Source organism: Talpa europaea (assembly GCF_964194135.1).
Source record: "Talpa europaea genome assembly, chromosome: 2".
In the NCBI taxonomy this organism is placed as follows: Eukaryota; Metazoa; Chordata; class Mammalia; order Eulipotyphla; family Talpidae; genus Talpa; species Talpa europaea.
In genome coordinates this window covers 74,897,683-74,918,469 of record NC_140068.1, presented here as the reverse complement: position 1 = coordinate 74,918,469, position 20,787 = coordinate 74,897,683, and the positions used below count along the sequence as shown (strand labels likewise).

Genomic DNA, 20,787 nt, shown 5'->3' with positions numbered 1-20,787 from the left:
TCAAATATAGCAAAATAGTGGCATAATTACATTTTTAAAGAGCATTCTTGGTGGGAGTCTTTCTATTTGGGAACCTTTTCAAAGAGATCTCAGAATTGTATGGATAACTAGATCACTAACAGAACATTATAAATTTTTTTATGATAAGTACAGTTTAGGTTGTAATTTCATAATCACATGGACTTCTCAATTGCAAGAGACTTATCACCTTAATATGAAGAGAAAGACTTCAGTCCTTTGTCCTTCAATAGACTTAACTAATTGTTGAAGAAGTATTGGCTCTTCTGAGGAAAAGCAGAGTTAATGCTAGGTTTAATTGTTATAAAAGACTTCATTCAGTCTTTTCTTCATATGTCAGGACAATAACTCTCCAAGTCCTTCTGTAATAAAGGTTACGATATTTGATATTCTGTGACTCACTCCATTCTGTTTTACATAATTTCTGTGACAATAAATTTCAGACATGGGATACTAGTAAGCTCCCATTTCCATTGCCAAAAAAAAGTATGAAAAAAAGAAGTGTAATGTAATATATTAAGTCTGTTGATAAAAAGGATTATACCTGATGATCCTTCAGAATAGTGATACAGATGGAATGTGACAAGCAATCAGGATTTCACTTCTTTTTTAAATATAATATATCAAGACATTTTTCCCACACAAAAGTCATCAATGTTGCTTAACCTTCAAAGGAAAGAGTAAATAAATCCTAGACTTTGGATTCTATTCAATCCCATTTGACTAAACTCGCTATCCAATTCTCACATTGGGGAGGATTTGAGTTAAATCAAATTTCAAAGTCCTGAAATTTTATACCTCCGTACATACAAAGCCAACTAGAAAATTTCTGTGGGATTTAAATAATGAGAAACAAGTAGTAAGGAGATAATTCCAGCTAAAATAAGACCTGTGCTCTAATCTGTCAATAGCGAAGTATAGCATTGCTTCTAGCTATGGGCCCACACCACATACAGTAATGAAGTCACCTTTCCTTTAACCTGCCTCATAGGTAAGGAAAAGCTTGCAAATGAGTCAGAGTTCCATAGATTCAACCAGAAATAGGCTCTAGTTCATTTATGCAAAAAAAAAAAATTTACTAAAAGATACCAGATCTTATTATCTGGCTGTAAGGCTAGAGAACCATATGTGGAGGCAAGGTATTCCTGGTGGTCCAAGATCTGGTTATGAGTGGAATAACTTCATGGTGGCAAAAATCCAAGACCTCACAACTAATGAATGAATTCCTACCATTTCCTCTGCCTTTAATCTTCTGGCCTAGATTTAAATTCCAGGAAATAAATGTTTCATTGACCTAGTTTCAATCACATATTCAAACTTGGATTAAGAAACTATAAGGCCTCTGGAGTTAAGTGTCCACTAAGCTGAATCCAAAATGATGATGATGATGATGATAAATTTATTATTTTTATTTCTCTAAAAGAAAAGATGTATTAGTAAGGAGAAATAAATTCAGGGCAGTCACAAATTGTAGATGTTTGGTATGTCATCCTCAATCATTTCTTATAAATTACCCTACTTATTTTAGCTCATGGCTCAACAAAAATTATGCTTTGCAGTCATTCTGAAAACCCAAAAAGCCACTTATCATTGCTTGATAACCTCAGTCATTAAAATATAGGAAGAGCCAAGTAAATTTTATTTAAGCCATGGTGGCTTAAACAAGCCACCATGGCTTAAATAAAAAGCTCTGAGGGGCTCTGAGGGGCTCAGGATATAGCCAGTCCTGCAGTAGAATTTTCTCTCCATTGCTGAGCAATACAATTAGCTAACTTGATGAGAAAGTGGGTTCTCACATCTTCTGCTGAGTCATAATGAAAGCCATGAATGATGTCACCTACAATGACACCATCAACCATGCCTCGTGGCTTTTCCACATCACCAACTGGCCCAGTCACCACAGACATGGCCTGGCTTCTTGTCTTTGCTCTCCTATATTATCCAGAATGTCCATCTCATCTCACATTTTGACTCTCCTGTTGCTTGTTGCTGCTGATAACTTGCTTCTTCCTCTTAATCAATATGCTTTTTTCCCCCTCTCTACCATGCATTATAAAGTAAGGTCAAGGACTGTTATTACTATGCTTTTCCCTATCCCTTCAGTTAAGGAAATCCTGCCATTCTTTTGTCTTAATGGGGACACAGGGTGTCTTGGAAATCCTTAGAAAGGAGATGTGCCCAATGCTAAAGCAAGGTGAATAGTTACCAGTGTTTGACAGCTTCAGACTCATAAAAGAGCAGAGTGGGAGAAACACTTTGAAAGATATTTAAATTCTTTGCTAATTTTTTTTAAAGAGTTGGCAGGATAGAAAAAGTCAAATTCAATCTTTTGGGTAGGTTTAAGAAAAAAGTAAAAATGTTGATTACATATAGATTTTTCTCAGGGTAAGAAGAATGAGGTAGCTTCTTATTTTATTGATGAGAGAATTTTCTTTCCAGTCTCTTTATAGACAGGTTTTTCTTTCTGATTTCTAGCCCAGATGTTTTATAAATAGTTAGCATGTCAGAGGTATTTTCAGAGTAGGAGTATTCTTGAAATTTATCAGAAATAATTTGGATGAATTTCTCTTCATTTTCCTTCTCAAATAAGAGAAACAGTCATAATAATAGTCTCAGCCAGCTCTAGACATATATCATTGTTCTGGAAGAGCACATATAATTCAGTCTGGGAGTCTGCCCACAAATATTTCACCGAACTTCTCAGAGAGGTTGATTCCCCTCAAAGCTATGACAAAAGTTCTTCTCATTCTATCTTATTAGTATCCATATCATCCTCAAAAGCAGGAGTGAAGGTATAGGGAGTGAGAAAAGGAAAAGCCAACACAAAGATGCCTGACCCATACAATCTTCCAGCTTTGCTCCTGCCAGGCCCCTGACAAAGCAACCAAGCCATTCCCACCTGCCCAGTTCCCCATATCCATGTCTTAATACATTTCTCTCTCCACACTAACTAAATGATCATGTGTACTACTCATTATATTGCCTAAAGGGAAGACTTCCTTTCTAGAATATCCATCCCTGGGTAGTGCCGTGCTGTGATGGCAATCATCAGGCTTAATGCATTGTAAGAACTCATGTATAAGCTGGGCCCAATTTTATCTCTTTTTCTATTACTCTTCCCCTCCCCAAGAGGTCCCCAATGTAAATTGAGGACAGAACATTGGTGAGACTGTGACAGGTGACATGACAGTTTGAGACACATAAGCATGTAATGTATTCATACCCTCTGGACATGTTCAGGCTGGATCTCAGTATTTTATTTCCGTCATATGTCAGTTGATACATCCACCCAAACTTATCATTCATTATATCTAATGATACCACAATAGGAGGCTTTTGCTGTATAGTCACCTGGAGTTCCATGATCAGGCACAGTTTGTACTAGAATCTAATATGATCTCTAAAGTCAATTTTTTTATGAGGCCATTCTTGCCATTTCCCGTTCCTGGACCTCCTAATTTGTGTTGGCTCTGTGCATTTCAAAGTCTAATTCTCTAGCCGTGCTGTCAACAAGTACCTATATCCTTCCAGGAAATTCCATTTATTTATGTTAAGCAGAATCTAATTTTGTTTCTTGCAACCAGAAAATCCTGATGCTTAAAATGGTGTACTAATCAGGCATATTAGACAGGAGTTCGTGCCTCCATTCGTGCAAACTGAATTACACATTTTGCATCACATGTTTCATCATGAAATTATAAGGTGATCTGCTACAGCAAAACCTAAGAAGCTATTTATGTTTTCCATTGTGCCCCAGAGACGAAGAGTCTCTCTGCTTTATAGAACACCACACTGTTTATATCTAATTTGATCCTAGACTTCCTCCTATGAGTTATTGCACATCCAAGTCACACAGCTCTTCAACACTATACATTTAACTAGCCTTAGAGTGAAACTATCTCCCTCCAGAAACTGTGTCATCTTCATGCAAAAGAAAAATCAACAAGTATTTTGCATGACTTAATGAGAATTCATTATAACTTTTTACCTTTTTGATTAGTCTAGGACATTAAAATTGAAATATAAACAATTTGCCTCTTAGGCTCCTTTTCCCTCAAAAAACAATTTCATAGACACTGGTCACAGAGATAGCAAAATGACTGATGGACAGAAGTGAGAGGGAAATTATTTTTTTTTTTTTGCATTCTCTTTGAACCTTTAACTTTTCATTTTATGTGAAAGGATATCTAGTCAAAACTTAAATTAAAATAACATGTGTCAAGGGCCTCCCCAGTGGCACAGCGGTTGAGCACTGGGTTGCGAAGCTGCCTGCGGCCTGTGCGGCGCAGGTTCGATCCCCGGCTGCTCCCCGGCCACCAGAGGAGGGTCCCACATGGCGCGCAGACCTCTCCTGCCGCCCGCTGCTCCCCTCAGCAGTGTACTTCGGTCCTTCTGCCTGCTCTGCTCCCCGCTCTGGCTCTGGTGGATTCTCTCACCCTCCCGCGCTTCTGACTGTACCCAGTGCATGTATAAACAAAACAAACAAACAAATAAATAAATAAATAAAACATGCCTCTATTAAAAAAAAAACAAAACAAAACATGTGTCAAGAAGTAAATAATCTGGGCCTCCCCGGGTGGCCCAGCGGTTGAGCACTGGGCTGCGAAGCTGCCCGCAGTCGCTGCAGTACCGGTTCGTTCCCCGGCTGCCGGCGAGGGTCCCACATAGCGTGCAGGCCTCTCTTGCGACATCCACTGCTCCCCTCAGCAGTGTATCTCGTCAGTCTGCCTGTTCTGTTCCCCACTCTGGCTCTGGTGAATTCTCTCACCCTCCCACGCTTCTGACTGTACCCAGTGCTTGTATAAATAAATAAATAAATCTTTTTTTAAAAAAAAAGAAGTAAATAATCCAACAAACTGTACTTGCATGTATTCATAGCTGCTTATATGGGAGGGCAATAAACATTCATTAAAATTGTATTTGTAGACAATACTAAATGATGATGTGTTAGTGATACAAATTGGGTTATAAAAATATGGAAAAAACAAGCAAATGATTACCATAAAACTCATTAAGGCAATTAATCTTAGCAGGTCGGGAGAGGATGGTGTTAGATGGATGTTTCTGGGGTGACTGAGAAAGGTGGTGGCTGCAAGAGTATTTACCTCATAATAATTTATTTATGAAGTTTTCTTTATTTGTGTTTTTTTTTCTTTTTTTTTAAGATTTATTTATTTACTTATACAAGAACCGGGTACAAGCCAGATGCACGGGAGGGTGAGAGGATTCACCAGAGACAGAGCAGGGAACAGAACAGGCAGGCTAATGACATACACTGCTGAGGGGAGCAGCGGGTGAGACAGGAGAGGTCTGCTGCACCATGTGGGACCCTCGCCGGCCGGCCGGGATCAAACCAGTGCTACAGAGGCTGTGGACAGCCTCACAGCGCAGCACTCAACTGCCTGCGCCACCAGGGGAGACCCCTTTATCTGTGTTTAACAATATAACTTTTTTTTAGAAAAAGAAAAATAGAATATTAAATTCAGCGGGGAAAGGATTCACAGTTCTGTGTGCAGTGATTCTAATTATGCATGTGTATATTGGATATTTGTAGAAATAATTAAATGAATTATTAAAATAAATACACCAAGTACTAACTGTACCTTTTAGGCTTTTGGGTTTTTTTTTTTAATTTATTTATTTATGCATACAAGACCTTGTGCTGCAGTGGCTGTGGATTGCTTCATAGTGCTGACGCTTGCACCACCAGGGAGACCCGTACCTGTTAGGTTTTTTATTATTTATCTAGCTTCCATGTTTTCCATGTTTTCTTGACTATATAATACAATAGTTTATTACAAAGGCTGAAGCGATAAACCTAACTTGTAGGGTAAATATTAACCCTAACCCTCTTCAGTTCCTACAAATATAAATATTTATTAAGCTATACAAAGTTTTAGAACTACAACAAATCATGGGAGCATTTTCTCACAAACCTCTGTTTTGCAGATGCAAAAACGAAGCCATGGATAGATTACCGCACTTGGCCAAGATTCGGAATTAATTAAATGACAGACCTGGGACGGGGTCCAATTTAGAACAGGCTCTTCCCTCCCTCTCACTGAGGCCTATCTTATATGGTGAAACACACAAAGCCTTGCTCTTTAAGGAAAGTTTCACCAACTTTTCTTTCTTTTTTTTTTAAATATTTATGTATGTATACAAGAACTGTGGTACAGGCCAAAGGTGTGGGGGTGGGGGGGTGAGAGGATTCACCAGAGACAGTGGGGAACATAACAAGCAGATTGACTGAAATACACTAATGAGGGGAGCAGCAGGCAAGACAGAAGAGGTCTGCTGTGCCATGTGGGTAGCTCCCTGGCCAGCCAGGGATCAAACTCGTGCTACAGAGGCTGCAGACAGCTTCACAGTGCTGTTCTTAACCCCTTCCACCATCAGGGAGGCTCCTAACCAACTTTTCTAGACATGAGTAGGTGAGAATTAAAATTAAACAATATCACAAATGAAACGTAAATTTATAATATAATAAAGCAAATGCTGAAACATAGCATTGGAGAAATTTTATATTTTAATATTTTTAAAAAGAAATAACACAGGGCCTCCCTGGTGGCACAAGGGGCTAAGCACCACACAATGAAGCAAGCCTCAGCCTCTGCAGCATGAGTTCGATCCCTGGCCAGCCAGGGAGAAACCCACATGGTGAGGCAGACCTCTCCTGACTCGCCCACTGCTCCCCTCAGCAGTGTATATCAGTCAATCTTCCTGTTCTGTTCCCCACTCTGTCTCTGGTGGATCCTCTCACCCCCCGCATCTCTGGCCTGTGCCCCAGCTCTTGTATGCATACATAAATGAATCTTTTAAAAAAAGAAAAGAAAAGAAATAACACACCCTTGAGCTTCTAGAAGATATGCTTGAATTCATTTATTTAAAATAGTAAAGGTGGTTTGTGGCAGTATTAATAAGGCTTCTCGCAGCTGCCTCCAATGCAATAAAAATGACACAATATATGGGGCAACAGTTTTAAATCACGTTTGCTTTGACAGGCTCTGAGTTCCACCTCATCTGCACTTTAGCCCCACTTCTGTGCCATGTAGACCCAATCAATTTGGACAAACACCACATGACTGCAACTGTACTTCCAGAGAAAGAGGGGAAAAATAAATGATGCATTACTCCTCCTAAGTTCCAGTTGCCTCCTTAGCTGTTTCTATTATTTAACTACTTCTTCTTAATTATTTTTGAACACTTCAAGTTTTAACTTCTCAATAGGTAATATTTGAACTTTTCTTTCCACATTTTGCTCTCTGAAAGATAATCTCCAACCTCCAACCTTCATTGAGTACCTACTGTGTATCAGACACTTTCCTTAGGATTAAAAATACAAACTTTAAAAAAAAGGTGGTGTATGGAAGGGAATCATCCTCTTCTCATGTCTTCCTGTGATGGCAGGATCTGCAGCAGCCATCTTGCCATGATAAAAGATGAAGCTTGAGGACTTAGTCACCATACTAAAATAGGAGCATGGAGAGATAAGAAGAACTTGGGTCTTTTACATCCTGGTTGAGCTAATCTAGAAGCCAAATTATCGCAAGACTCCTTGCCCTAAGATAAAGAATCATAAAAACATGGGATTTGGCTTTTATTCAAGTATGTTTTAAATTTTAATAAAGAATATCCATTAAGGGCCTCCCCAGTGGCGCAGCGGTTGAGCGCTGGGTTGTGAAGCTGCCCGCAGCCTCTGCAGCGCCGGTTCGATCCCCGGCTGCTCCCCGGCCACCAGAGGAGGGTCCCACATGGCGTGCAGACCTCTCCTGCCACCTGCTGCTCCCCTCAGCAGTGTACTTCAGTCCTTCTGCCTGCTCTGCTCCCCGCTCTGGCTCTGGTGAATTCTCTCACCCTCCCGCGCTTCTGACTGTGCCCAGTGCTTGTATAAATAAATAAATAAATCTTTAAAAAAAATTAAAAAAAAAAAAAGAATACCCATTAATATATTACTTGTATAAAAACAAATAATAAATAAATGGGTTCATGGAAAATCTTTTTTTAAGATTTTATTTATTTTTGCATAGAAAAACTGGGGTGTAGGCCAGAGGTGTAAGGGAGTGAGAGGATTCACCAGAGACAGAGTGGGGAGCAGAACAGGCAGATTAAAGTACACTACTAAGGGGAGCAGCAGGAGAGGTCTGCTGTGCCATATGGGGTAGCTCCCTGGGCAGGAATTAAACTGAGGCCTTAGTAGTGAGAGTGCTGAGACTTAACCCCTAGGTCACCAGGGAGGCTCCTGGGAAAATCTTTTGAAGACTACTAATACTTAGTACTTCTGCCCATATAATCTGGTCCTTAGTCTATTCTTATTTAAAATTCTAAAGAACCAGATCAAAGATACACAGTCAATAAGTAGAAATCTCTGCTGAGCTCTGACTGTTGATCTGTCAACACTGTTCCCTCTGACTTCTTATCAAATTTCTTAATTTTGAAGTGATTTTTCTGCAAATTGTCACAGCAGTGAAAATGTCTTTTCACTTCTAGAAAAACCACTCAGTCGTGTCATTGGGCCCCAGTGTTATGGTGGCTGATTAAATAATCTATACCTTTCAAATAACGGATAGATTATGTATTTTAATAGCATTCCTGAAAAGTATTGATAAATTTACAAAGATTCCTTAAATATCAAACATTTTAAGCAACATATAAATATTAAATTATGATATTTATAACACACAACATTCACTTGTTTGTTGATTTATTCATTCACATTCATATGTTCTCTGCTGTGATATTCAAAAGTAAAGAATTAAGTAACATAAGAAAGATAAAAAGCCCTCACAAACTAGGGAGAAAGAAGAATCTGAACAAAACTGAAGCTTGAGAAAATGACAAAATAAGTTTTATGGAATGAAAGAAGGAAAAGGAAAGAAAGGAGGAATAAAAAGGAAAGAAAGAAGAAAGGGAGAGAGGAATTGTCAGTCATAATATATGGCGCAAGGAGTTAAGCACAGCACTATGAAGCTATCTGCAGCCTCTGCAGCATGAGTTCAATCCCCAGCTGGCCAGGGAGCTACTCACATGACGCAGCAGATCTCTCCTGTCTCACCCGCTGCTCCCCTCAGCAGTGTGTTTCATTCAGTCTGCCTGTTCTGTTCCCCACTCTGTCTCTGGTGAATCCTCTCACCGCCCTGCCCCACCCCTAGCCCCCGCCCTGCATCTCTGGCCTGAACCCCAGCTCTTGTATGCATAAATAATCTTAAAAAAAAAAAAACAATTTAGATTTTACTCAAGCAAGATATTAGAGAATCACAGTTTAGCCGCCTAAATATAATAATTTTCAAATAATTTAGAAGTAGCATGGGGACCTTGGTGGCACAAGGGGTTGAGTCTCAGCACTATGAAGCTATGGGCAGCCACTGTAGCATGAGTCGATCCCTGGCCAGGGAGCTACTCACATGGCGCAGCAGACCTCTCCTGTCTGGCCTGCTACTCCCCTCAGCAATGTATTTCAGTTGACCAACCTGTTCTGCTCCCCGCTCTGTCTCTGATGAGTCCTCCCTCACACACACACCACCTTCCTCCCCCTGCACCTCTGGCCTGCACCCCAGCTCTTGTATGCATAAATAAATAAAATGAATCTTGAAAAGTAGTATGGTCTGATTTACTCTAAGATATACTGTCATATCTCACAAGATATGTATTTAGAAGAAAAAGTCATAATATCATTTTTTCAACAGTAAATTATTCTCTTTATTCTTATTAGTCCTATTAAAAATCTTGTTATTACCTTCTTAACTACCTTTTAAGCTATGACTAGGGTAACAAAACATATTTTAATGACATTTAAACCTGTTGCAACTCTAAACAACTAGAAGACTGAAATAAGACTTTAATCTGTTAGTCAGGCAATTCTCTAAACCTGTCACTGAGTTCTGTGAATCCACCTATCCAAAAGGTCAGCAGAAATAAAAGTCTTCATTGCACAAGTTGATACCAGTACTATGTTCTTTGCCAAGAATGCTTAGTAAAATAAAGGATTCCATTGTTTCAATAGTTAAAGCTAGCAACTTAGAATGATATTTTTTATGCTAATGTGGTTGAAAAACACGATAAACTCAAATACTTGTTTTAAGATAGAAACACTTTGCATTCCAGTGTTTATTGCAGCGCTTCTAAAATATGGGAAAAAATCTAAATGCCCCAAAACAGATGATTGGATCAAGAAGATGTGGTATATAATACACAATGGAATACTACTCAATGATCAAAAAAGATAAACTCATGCCATTACAGCAGCATGGATGAAGCTGGAAGGAATTATGCTAAGAGATTATGCTAAATAAATCAGAAGGAAAAAGAAAACTATTGGATGGTTTCACTTATAGGTGGAATATAGGGAAACTGAACAGAGGGTTAGGAAAAAGGCAAAATTTGCGGGCAAACTATAGATCTGAGGCATACAGCAGGGGAGAGGGAGGGAAAGGGGTCAAAATAGGGGAGGGAAGAGCACAAGGGACTATGGTGACAGTTCATGGGTGATATGGTGGTGGGAGAACTATGGGGACTACACCTGAAGGGAGAAATCAAATATAGTACAAAGTGAACAATGATATAAGAAAATTTAAAATAAATAAAAAAAGAAAAGGAAGGAAGGAAGGGGGCATAGCCTCTTCCCCTCCCCTACTCCTAAAGCTAGAATATGGACATCAGAGCAGGAACTCTAACATCCTTCTTTATCTATGATGTAACCTTGAAAAGGGAAGCTATACTTGCCAGAAGTACAAGTCAGAGACTGAATCCCAGCCACTATGTCCTATCAACCCTGAAGTGACTATATCTGGACTTCTTTAAAAGGACAGAGAAATAAACCATCTGATTAAAGGCCTTGTTTAGAGAGCTATAATTCCCTGTCAACTCTAATCCAAAGTGATAATACTGCCAAAGAAAGGTTCTAAAAATTAGAAAAGATCATATGCCACCTACAAAATAAGTACACAATGAACAGTGCCCATTATTATTATTACTGAAAGATAGTATTATGGGGCCTCCCTGGTGGCGCAGCAGTTGAGCGCTGGGTTGCGAAGCTGCCCGCAGCCTCTGCAGCACCAGCTCGACCCCCAGCCACCGGGCAAGGGTCCCACATGGCGCGCAGACCTCTCCTGCCGCCCGCTGCTCCCCTCAGCAATGTACTTCGTCAGTCTGCCTGCTCTGCTCTCCGCTCTGGCTCTGGTGAATTCTCTCGTCCTCCTGCGCTTCTGACTGTACCCAGTGCTTGTATAAATAAATAAATAAATTAAAAAAAAAAAAAAGATAGTATTTTGGGCTAAATATTCAGAAGAATAAAATATATCTAGAAAAGTTTAACTTTTAGACAAATGACATTGAGGGATTATAAAGATGTTTATGAATGGATAAACTCTCCTGGAAGCAACTTTTCATGCTATTAGAATAATTTACCTGCAATAAAAAAAGAGGTCAAATAGACATGGAATAGCTTCTAATCCCCATGGTAACCACATATTTTCATATACCAAGTGTTGCATAATATTTTCATTCTGAAGGACTCTGAATTTTAATGAGAAATGGAAAAAGAAAGATATGTACTTGTGTTGTCATGTAAAGCAAAGCCCTCTTAATGGTGATGGACCTCCTAAAATAATCTCAATTAGCAATAGCACTACACACAAAAGAAAAACTTGTGGAATGGGAACTAAGATCTAAAAGCTCAAATATAAATATATATGAGCATCAGACATTGTTGACAATTACTTGAAATAACATGTGTCATATATACTGGTGAAGAAATTGAAAATTCAGCAGCTGCCTCTCTCTGCCCCCAATCATAAACTATGTCCAAAATAACAACATAAAAAAAGATTTTCATTAATACAACCCAATAGTTTTCAAAGTATCCGTTGATGTGATTTTCACTTCTTTCCATAACTCTGCTGCAATCAAAAACACATCTTAGATTGCTATTTTACTTTCCCAAATAAGTGCAAAACCAATTCTATTGGTAGTGTTTTTCTAATTACTTGTTCCTAAACTTACAAGCTAGGTATCATAAGGACTTGGTAGAAAAGACAGTAGTAAATTTGGTCATTACTAAGTATAAAATTAGCATTTTAGGCATTCCATTGCAAAGAAAGAACTAGCGGTGGAATCTACAGTGGTAAAGGATGATGACCACACTCTGCTTCTCAAGAATGCACACTTTTTTAAGATGGAGACCAACAAGGAGAGTCATAGGTGCACTATTAAAATTTGCAAGTGAACAAATAATGTTCAAGTGTTAAATAACTGAACCAAAGTCACACAACTGAGAGCAGCCAACAAGGATTTGATTCTCGTTCTCTTTAAGTCCTCAGCTAGGACTCCTTCCAGCAAGTCATTCAACATCTACCATGTTCTGACAACAGAGAGGGTGAAGTGGGATTTGGTCTTTAATACTTGCAATAGTAACTTAATAATCATGAATGTACCCAGGAAGTGGCAGAACAAATAAAAAGGAGACTCAGCCTTGAGAAGTACTCATTAAGAGAGCAGATCAAACAAAAGGTACTGTTGAGGACCTAAATGTTTTGAAATTTAGAATCAGATTTTTAAAAAGAAAATAGGATATATGTACTATGTATCATGACACACTTCCAGTTCTATCTGGATCACACCCTATTAACCAACACATTATTATTCCTGTAGTTAAGTATATGAATATTCAAACTGAGAGGGATAAACAAGGAGTATAAAAGTCACACCACGATTCAGCAGTTCTCATTGCTAAATGAGTTCAAGTCAGGTCAAATTTGGAGTTTCTGAAATACTTCCCTTTTTCATAACTTTTTGGATTTCATAATTACAAATAAGGAAAGTGAACCTGTACTCTGTCCTTCTCACCAGGTGAAGGAAATACTATGATGATAAGCTGATTTACCAGAATTAACTTTCCACTAATAGAGTGAAGAAACCATATGTGCCAAGTTTGTCCCATCTAGTTGGCACAAGTCTGTTTCCTGTTTTGTGACTCAATTATAGTCAATTATGTGACTCAATTGAATTAAAAAGTAGGCCACAAAAATTCAAGACAGGTCAGTCTACTAAAATACAGGTAAACTATTAAGTAATTCATGAATGATGGTTCTAATTCAATGCTGAGACTATAGCTAACTTACAACTTTTACACTCAATTTGCAAATAAATAACTGAAAAAAATTACAGGATGCTATAAATAAATTATCAGTTCCTGAAATTTAGGTATCTGAATTAAAGACATTTGCTGCCATACTTTACTTTGACATGGAAATAAGCATTTGACTTGAAATAAACAACACATTAAAATTCAGCAATTATTTCTACCCCACAACTTATAAACCCGTGGGGTGATTTAATGTGTCATCTGTTGAGGAACTTCAATATCTGGATCTAACATATTTTAAAATTGCAAATAAATTTGCAAGTGAGCATAAAGCTATCAAACAAAATATTAACCACTGAATCTCTTGCATCATTATACTCTAGTATTGATTCCATTGACACAGTTCTTTCTTCTTCTGAGTGTATCTCTTTATCGTCTGTCTTCCTTAATTCTCAACCAGGCAAATTTTCCCACTAGATGCTCATGTGATTCTTATTTTTAGATGTTGAAATACATTGACCTCAATTTATAATGTCAAAGACTAGGAAAAATAGACACTAAAAATGAAAGTAGACATCTGAAAAAGATTTTGACTCCCTTAATAAGTTTGTCAGTGTAACAATGGCTATTATTCTTTTGGATTTTGGCCTTGTAAACAGCCGGTAGAAAAGACCACTTAATTAGCATTGTACTGTAGGGAATGTGCTATATGGAAAATCAGTTTTAAAACTGATCAAGAAAATAATTTTTCAGTTGTTGCACAGAAAATTATGACTAGTTTATTATACCTTAAAATAAAATACTTACTTGAACATAAAAGAAAACATGATGTTTTATCAACTCTCAATTCAGTTGATAAACTAATTCTTTCAGAAGCTCATGTACAACAGGAAGAGGAAGCTGCCATTCTGTGCCGAAATGCACAAAAGTAGCTCATTATATCAAAACAGAAAAGCCATAAATACCACCTGTAAAAAGGACAAATGACAGATGGCATTAGTAAAATTTTTAAGTATTATCAACAAAGTTGTTATAACCACCAAAATTTTTTCTTTCCTAATGGAATGTAGTTTGGAAACCAATAGCATATACTATAGAAACTTCCCCTTGACCTGTATGGATACAAAGTAAACAATGTGCCTACCTCTCTCTGCCTCCCCTGCAGCAACTCATTAACAGTCCACATTATGCTCAGCCACTTTCTGACTATTCCAGGCTCTTTGCTGCCTTTTCTAGCATGCAAATGAATAACATATAACAATCAAGCTAGTTTTCAGCGAATCAGTAACTCTAAAATTTAACTCCACATGGGTATATTATGAAACATTTAGGGGCAGACTGTCAGTCAAAGGGAATCTTATAATAAAATTTAACTCAGTTCTATTATATTTAGATGAAATAGCTGATGGCTAAAGGGCACCAAGTTGTTCAAAGGTGCACACTCATTTAGTGGTAAAGCCCAGCCTAGACTCTAGTCACCTGACTCCCTCTCAAGTGCTCTTTCCCACAGGCTCTCTTGGGTCACTTTTCAGGTATTGGATCACATCACATTGGCAGAGCCTTGTGTTAGTTGGCAACTAAGACCTTTGTCTTCCATGCTGAATTCAAATGTTCTCATCTCAATCTTCTATTTATGCTTTTATGATTTTATGAAATTTTGCATCACATTTTATCCAAAGCATTTCAAGAGCTATACTGCAAATTCAAACTATTGTGTCTACTATTTATTTGAATTTGGCTGAATAATTTTCATAGTTACACAGATAAGAGGTCCAGAAACTATACTCAAGATAAAAGTGGAATCACCATCTATCTGTTAAAAAAAAATTAGTGGGAGGGAAAAATAAGCAGCAAGAAAATATTCATTGGAGTAGATAATTCTCATTAGGAAATTCAAGTTAATATCTCCAATGAATTACGTTGAAGTGCTGTCAAATGCCAGAGTTGGTTGATAAGACTTCAGATAAGCAAAGGGAGGAGTATAAACTACATTTTGTAGCAAAGGACCTGTAAGTTGATTATCCCCTACATTGTATAATCTATATTAAAGGAGCACAAGAGTAACATAGTATAAAGATCATTTAATGACTAGAAAACTAATACGCACTCATACATTTTTACTCAGAGTTGCTATTCCTTGGACCATGAGAGAGATACCTCATTTTGCTACACTGGAAGGTTCAGTGCAATGGGTTTCAATTACCATGTAAGGGAGGGGTCAGAGAAAGAGGTAGTGGTATGATCTTCTTTATAAGATAGAATGGCCTTTAAAAATCATCACAAAACAAACATAAAGTAAGGTTCCACGGGCCTCCCTGGTTGCACAAGAGGTTAAGCACTTCCTAGTGCTGAGACTCACTTCCTATTGCTGAGACTCCACTCTATCCGCAGCCACTGCAGCACAAGTTCCATCCCTGGCCAGGGAGCTGATGCACATGGCTCCGCAGACCTCTCCTGTCTCCCCCCAAGTGTATTTCAGTCAATCCACCTGTTCTGCTCCACACTCTGTCGCTGGTGAACCCGCTCACTCCCATTCCCCACCCTCCACACCTCTGCCCTCACCCCAACTCTTGTATGCATAAATATATTAAATAAATCTTTTTAAAAAAAGGAAACACAGTAAGGTTCCAAGTGCTTACTTTATTTCACTATTTATTATATTCAACCTCAGTCTTAGAGACAATATGACATCTATAAGTGAACCCACATCAATCTACAATAAGTCCCCTTGAAACAGGAACAATAGGGCCTCCCCAGTGGCGCAGCAGTTGAGGGCTGGGTTGAGAAGCTGCCCGCAGCCTCTGCAGCACCGGTTCCATCCCCAGCCCCCAGCAAGGGTCCCACATGGCGCACAGACCTCTCCTGCTGCCCGCTGCTCCCCTCAGCAGTGTACTTCATCATTCTGCCTATTCTACTCTCCGCTCTGGCTCTGGTGAATTCTCTCACCCTCCCGCGCCTCTGACTGTACCCAGTGCTTGTATAAATAAATAAATAAATCTTTAAAAAATTAAAAAAAAAAAACAAGGCCAATATATCTGATCTGCCTAGAGCATTCTGTGTCTGAAGTTTTAGCTGACCACTACTTTTAGCATAATAATGCTTTGTTGTCATTTCCAAATGATGATTATAAAAGCAGTAGAAATAAATTAGGTATAGGGCCTTCCCAGTGGCGCAGCGGTTGAGCGCTGGGTTGCGAAGCTGCCCGCAGACTCTGCAGCACCGGTTCGATCCCCGGCTGCTCCCCGGCCACCTGAGGAGGGTCCCACATGGCGCGTGGACCTCTCCTGCCACCCACTGCTCCCCTCAGCAGTGTACTTTGGTCCTTCTGCCTGCTCTGCTCCCCGCTCTGGCTCTGGTGAATTCTCTCACCCTCCCGCACTTCTGACTGTGCCCAGTGCTTGTATAAATAAATAAATAAATCTTTAAAAAAATAAATAAATAAATAAATTAGGTATAGAAACAGTAGGATTTTACCAAAAGAGTTTTAATTTGATTTATAAAATACACAGAGGTCTGGCAGGCATATTAACAATGTACAACTATACAAAATATTATTTCATACTCAAGCCCCATATCACAGCAGATGAATTTCCTCTAAAAAGACACCAACTTTGTTATTTCATGATGAGTTAATCAGTGAGGAACTTTAAAGTACTATATCAGGGGCCTCCCCTGGTGGCACAGTGGTTGAGCGCTGGGCTGCAAAGCTGTCCGCAGCCTCTGCAGCGCCGGTTCGATACCCAGCCACCGGGCAAGTGTCCCACATGGCGCGCAGACCTCTCCTGCCGCCCGCTGTTCCCCTCAGCAGTGTCCTTCGGTCCTTCTGCCTGCTCTGCTCCCCGCTCTGGCTCTGGTGAATTCTCTCACCCACCCGCGCTTCTGACTGTACCCGGTGCTTGTATAAATAAATAAATAAATCTTTAAAAAAAAAAATAAAGTACTATATCAAAAAGTATTTTGAAAGTATATGAGGTATGTTTTCAATTATGCTATGTATTTATTAACATCTAACCTGTCTTGAGGCGAAAAGATGTGAGACAATGCATAGCTATAAAAAATATTAAAACACAAATTTTGGAAGAGATTCCATTAAATGACTCTGAACTTCCTGGCAGTCAAAGCAAAAGAGAGATTTAAGATGTTATTTTCTTCCTTTCCTTTTGTTTAATAAGAGAAATTATACAAATTCATGGAAAAATATAGACTTTTCCTTAGAGTAAGTCATAGGAAGAATTAATATAAATGCCAGAGTAACAGATAATGAATATCATAATGGACAGACTTTCAGCCACATATTTACAGATACAAAGGCATTCTTCATACCAACACTTCTCTAAGTGGGAAAATTAAGAAAGCAAAATTAATTCATGAGTATAATTGCTTGTCTCAGAGAACTAAATTAGTGGAGTTGAGCATTTCACAATCTCTTGTCCTAACTTGATTCAAGGACTTGGAAAAACTAGAGCAGCATTTCTGAAAGTGTGACTTAAAGATTCCCTGAATCAAATTATTTAGAGTTCCTTTTCAGCTGTGATTTCTGGATCACACTCTTAAACTACTAAATCAATTTCAGGTGTAAATTATTGGAATCTCAATGGTAAATGAGTTATCCTGGAGAACTATATACTTGTGCTGGTTATTAATAATTTCTCAGGTGCTGGGTATTAGTCTGTCAGGATCCTTCGCATTTGACTTTATGATGCTGAAACTGGGTCTTGTAAAGACATCTCTTCTTTGCCACTAGTACTCCTTATAAGGAGTTACCAGAGGGAGAACAGAAACTAGGAGGAAGGAGATAGACCAAGCTCCTTCTAGTTTGCTCACTCTTCCTGTCAGCTTCAGTTCTGGTACTTCACCCCACTTGTAGTTCTTCACCCCAGCAGTTTTAATAGTTTTTAATAGTACTTGGTTCCAGTATCACTTTTTTTCCACCCCCCAAAGCCAGTCCCCTTCTGCTTCCTGAGAACACAAGTATCTTCAGAAATCTGGGTTCCCTCTCCACCGGAGAAGAATTGAAGAAATTATGAGCTGGTAGAATGAGTTGCCCCAAGTTCTGTTTGAACAAGTGGACTAAATCATAGACTGGCAGCCCTGTCCAAGCAATCCAGCCCACCACACTGGCCATGAGGTGGCATGTTAGACAAAGAGCATTAGATCCTGACTAATAATGATTGCCTGACAGTTTCCTAGCTGGAGATGTTTGAGGGCCCACATGCGCAGTTGGAATGTAACTTCAGGGATAGCCCAACCACAACAAGCTATGATGGACACTACTCTCAAGCCTTTTAAATATCTCCTCATAGCTCCCTTTAAGAAATCAAGCTAATTCTCCTTTCCAGCACTGGTTCCCCAATGCATGAATCTCTTTAATAAAGCCTTGCCTAGGTCAGCTACATCCTGTGCTGTCTGGCAAATTCTTTCCCTAGAAGGTAAAGGACCTCCTACTCTTTTAGGTTGGGCCATTAACAGAATATGTTCAAGTTTCTCTTCTCAGAATAGTCTCTGAACACTATCCAGGCAGCTTCCATACCTCAAAAGTCTGGATTCTCCTTCACAGCTTCCTCCTCCAAGCTTGTATGTTCTAACAACCTAGACATTTTCTGTGTTCTTCCAGGCCTCGTGATTGTTACTGCTTCCTACAGTTACCATCTATTAAACTTATTCCTTTTTGTCCTTTCAGTATCTACATGGTTAAATCCCTATATAATTTCTCTCTTAAAATAATTGGTGTGGCTTCTTTTTTCTTGACTGGGACCCTGAATGCTACAAATATTAAAATTTGAGTTCTAGTGATATGGAGGATTAAGGAAAGAAAGTATCGCTTAATCAAGGCATCTCTTCATTGTCAATTAAACTCCTCTTTTGGTGCCAGTAAATGAAAGTCTGGTACCATGAACTTAACCTACTATGTTTTATTACCTTAGAAAAGAGATTTGGGATCTAGATGAGTAGATAACAAAGTTGAAATTCTGTTCATTAAAAATTGTTAGTCTTAATCTTTCCCAGATTCAGAATATATAGGAGTGGCCCACTTATGAGACTGTTATCAGACAAAAATTTTTCTCAAGAGATTTTTATTTGTCTTAAAGCTGCCCATAGGAAGCATTACTTGCATTATTTGCATGACAATGACCAAACGTCAGCCTTTAATTTAAGGTCATCCATGATATTATACCTTCATGCTTCTTCAAACTCATTTCAATCATCGTTTCTGGGCATTGTTTTGGGCACTGCTTCACCTGAGCTACTTATTGTTTCCCACCACACCTTACATATGAATCCCTGTCTCCCTACCTTAGCTTAGGGAGTTTCTGTGGCATGGGAGATACTAAATATAGATACTCCGAGCCCTGCACGTAATTGGTAGTCAGCACATGTTGGAAGTGGCTTCAATGGTTCTGCTACAATAAGCCTTCCTCAAGATTGTTCTGTCATGAACTGTATGTGTACATTTTACACAGAGTACATGTTATCTTGTGAATTGCTTATGTGTATGTCCGATCTTCACTCCTAGATTATAAATTTTTAAGGACAAGTTATATATCATATATCCTTGCATCCCCATAGTGCTTCACAGACCTTGCAATGGAATAGTAACAGCTAAATGTTTATTGAGTGAATATATGATCTATGAATGGTAATCTACTTTTTTATAAGTCATTCCTTTTTCCTCCACTATATTACAGAGGGCAATCTTATACTGTTTCCCTAGTGCATAGCCAGTATGCCTTATACTATGCCTACAGTATTTCAAAATAATTTTTCATTTGTCTAGAGTACATAATACTTCCTATACATTAACTGCTAAGTTTTGGTGCCAGCTCGGTGGACCCATTTTCTCTTTTAACTAAGGAAACTAAGGCTCTGAGAACATAAGTGACCTTGTACAAGGTCACAAAATGAGACAGTGATATTCCTGGAATTTGCAAGGGTTCTTTTCACACACATTACATGGTCTCTCAGGAAGTGAGTGCTTAGACAATGATGATGATAGTGATGAGCTCACCTAACAGATTGCTTTTCTTCTTCTGCAGAGACTCACTTAATCACCAAGAGCAACCTGAAATAACTGACTCACAATTCCCAGCAGCAGTGCCAATTCATGTGCTGGGATTCTAACCACAATATGATCAGGCCATGGAGTCAGATTTCTGCTGGATTTAGAAAGGCATCTATTCGTAATTGTAACTAATGAATTGGTACTGTACCTCTTAGGGGACCCCCCTTCACCCCAGCCAGGAACATGGCTATAGGAAAACTAACGCAAGCAACAGAGAGTTAAGTGTTCTCTCCTTCCCGTCTTAAAGCTAGAGTGGTTGCTGGGTAACGAAGTTCTATTATTGGTTCATAAAGTCTAGTGAGCCACTGAAATTCTTACTGACCCACAAAATTTCAAACAAACCAGTAACATAGAAGGGCATAGTGCAGATATGCTCAGACTTTTGAGCAAAATAATTGCCCAGATTGTTTAGCCTCTACTCTGTCTCTATTTCTTCACTCATTCATGCCACTCCTGCCCCTTTTTTTAACCACCTAGTATTCCCCTTCTTCCTCTCTCCCTCTTTTTCTACCCACTTTCCTAACCTTTGACAAATTATTTTGTTTGCTACACTTTCTCTAATGCCTTGTCTGAGGATCCAGTTCTTCTTGCATAAAATAAAAGTTGGAAAACTAAAGCTTCAATAACC

At 38.8% G+C, this 20,787-nt stretch overlaps 1 protein-coding gene across 1 annotated transcript in view; it reads right to left on the bottom strand.

The window, feature by feature from the left end:
- The window catches only part of LGSN (lengsin, lens protein with glutamine synthetase domain), a gene marked incomplete at both ends in the record, with an annotated part of 149,509 nt that overhangs the window by 120,727 nt on the left and 7,995 nt on the right, over window positions 1-20,787 (bottom strand).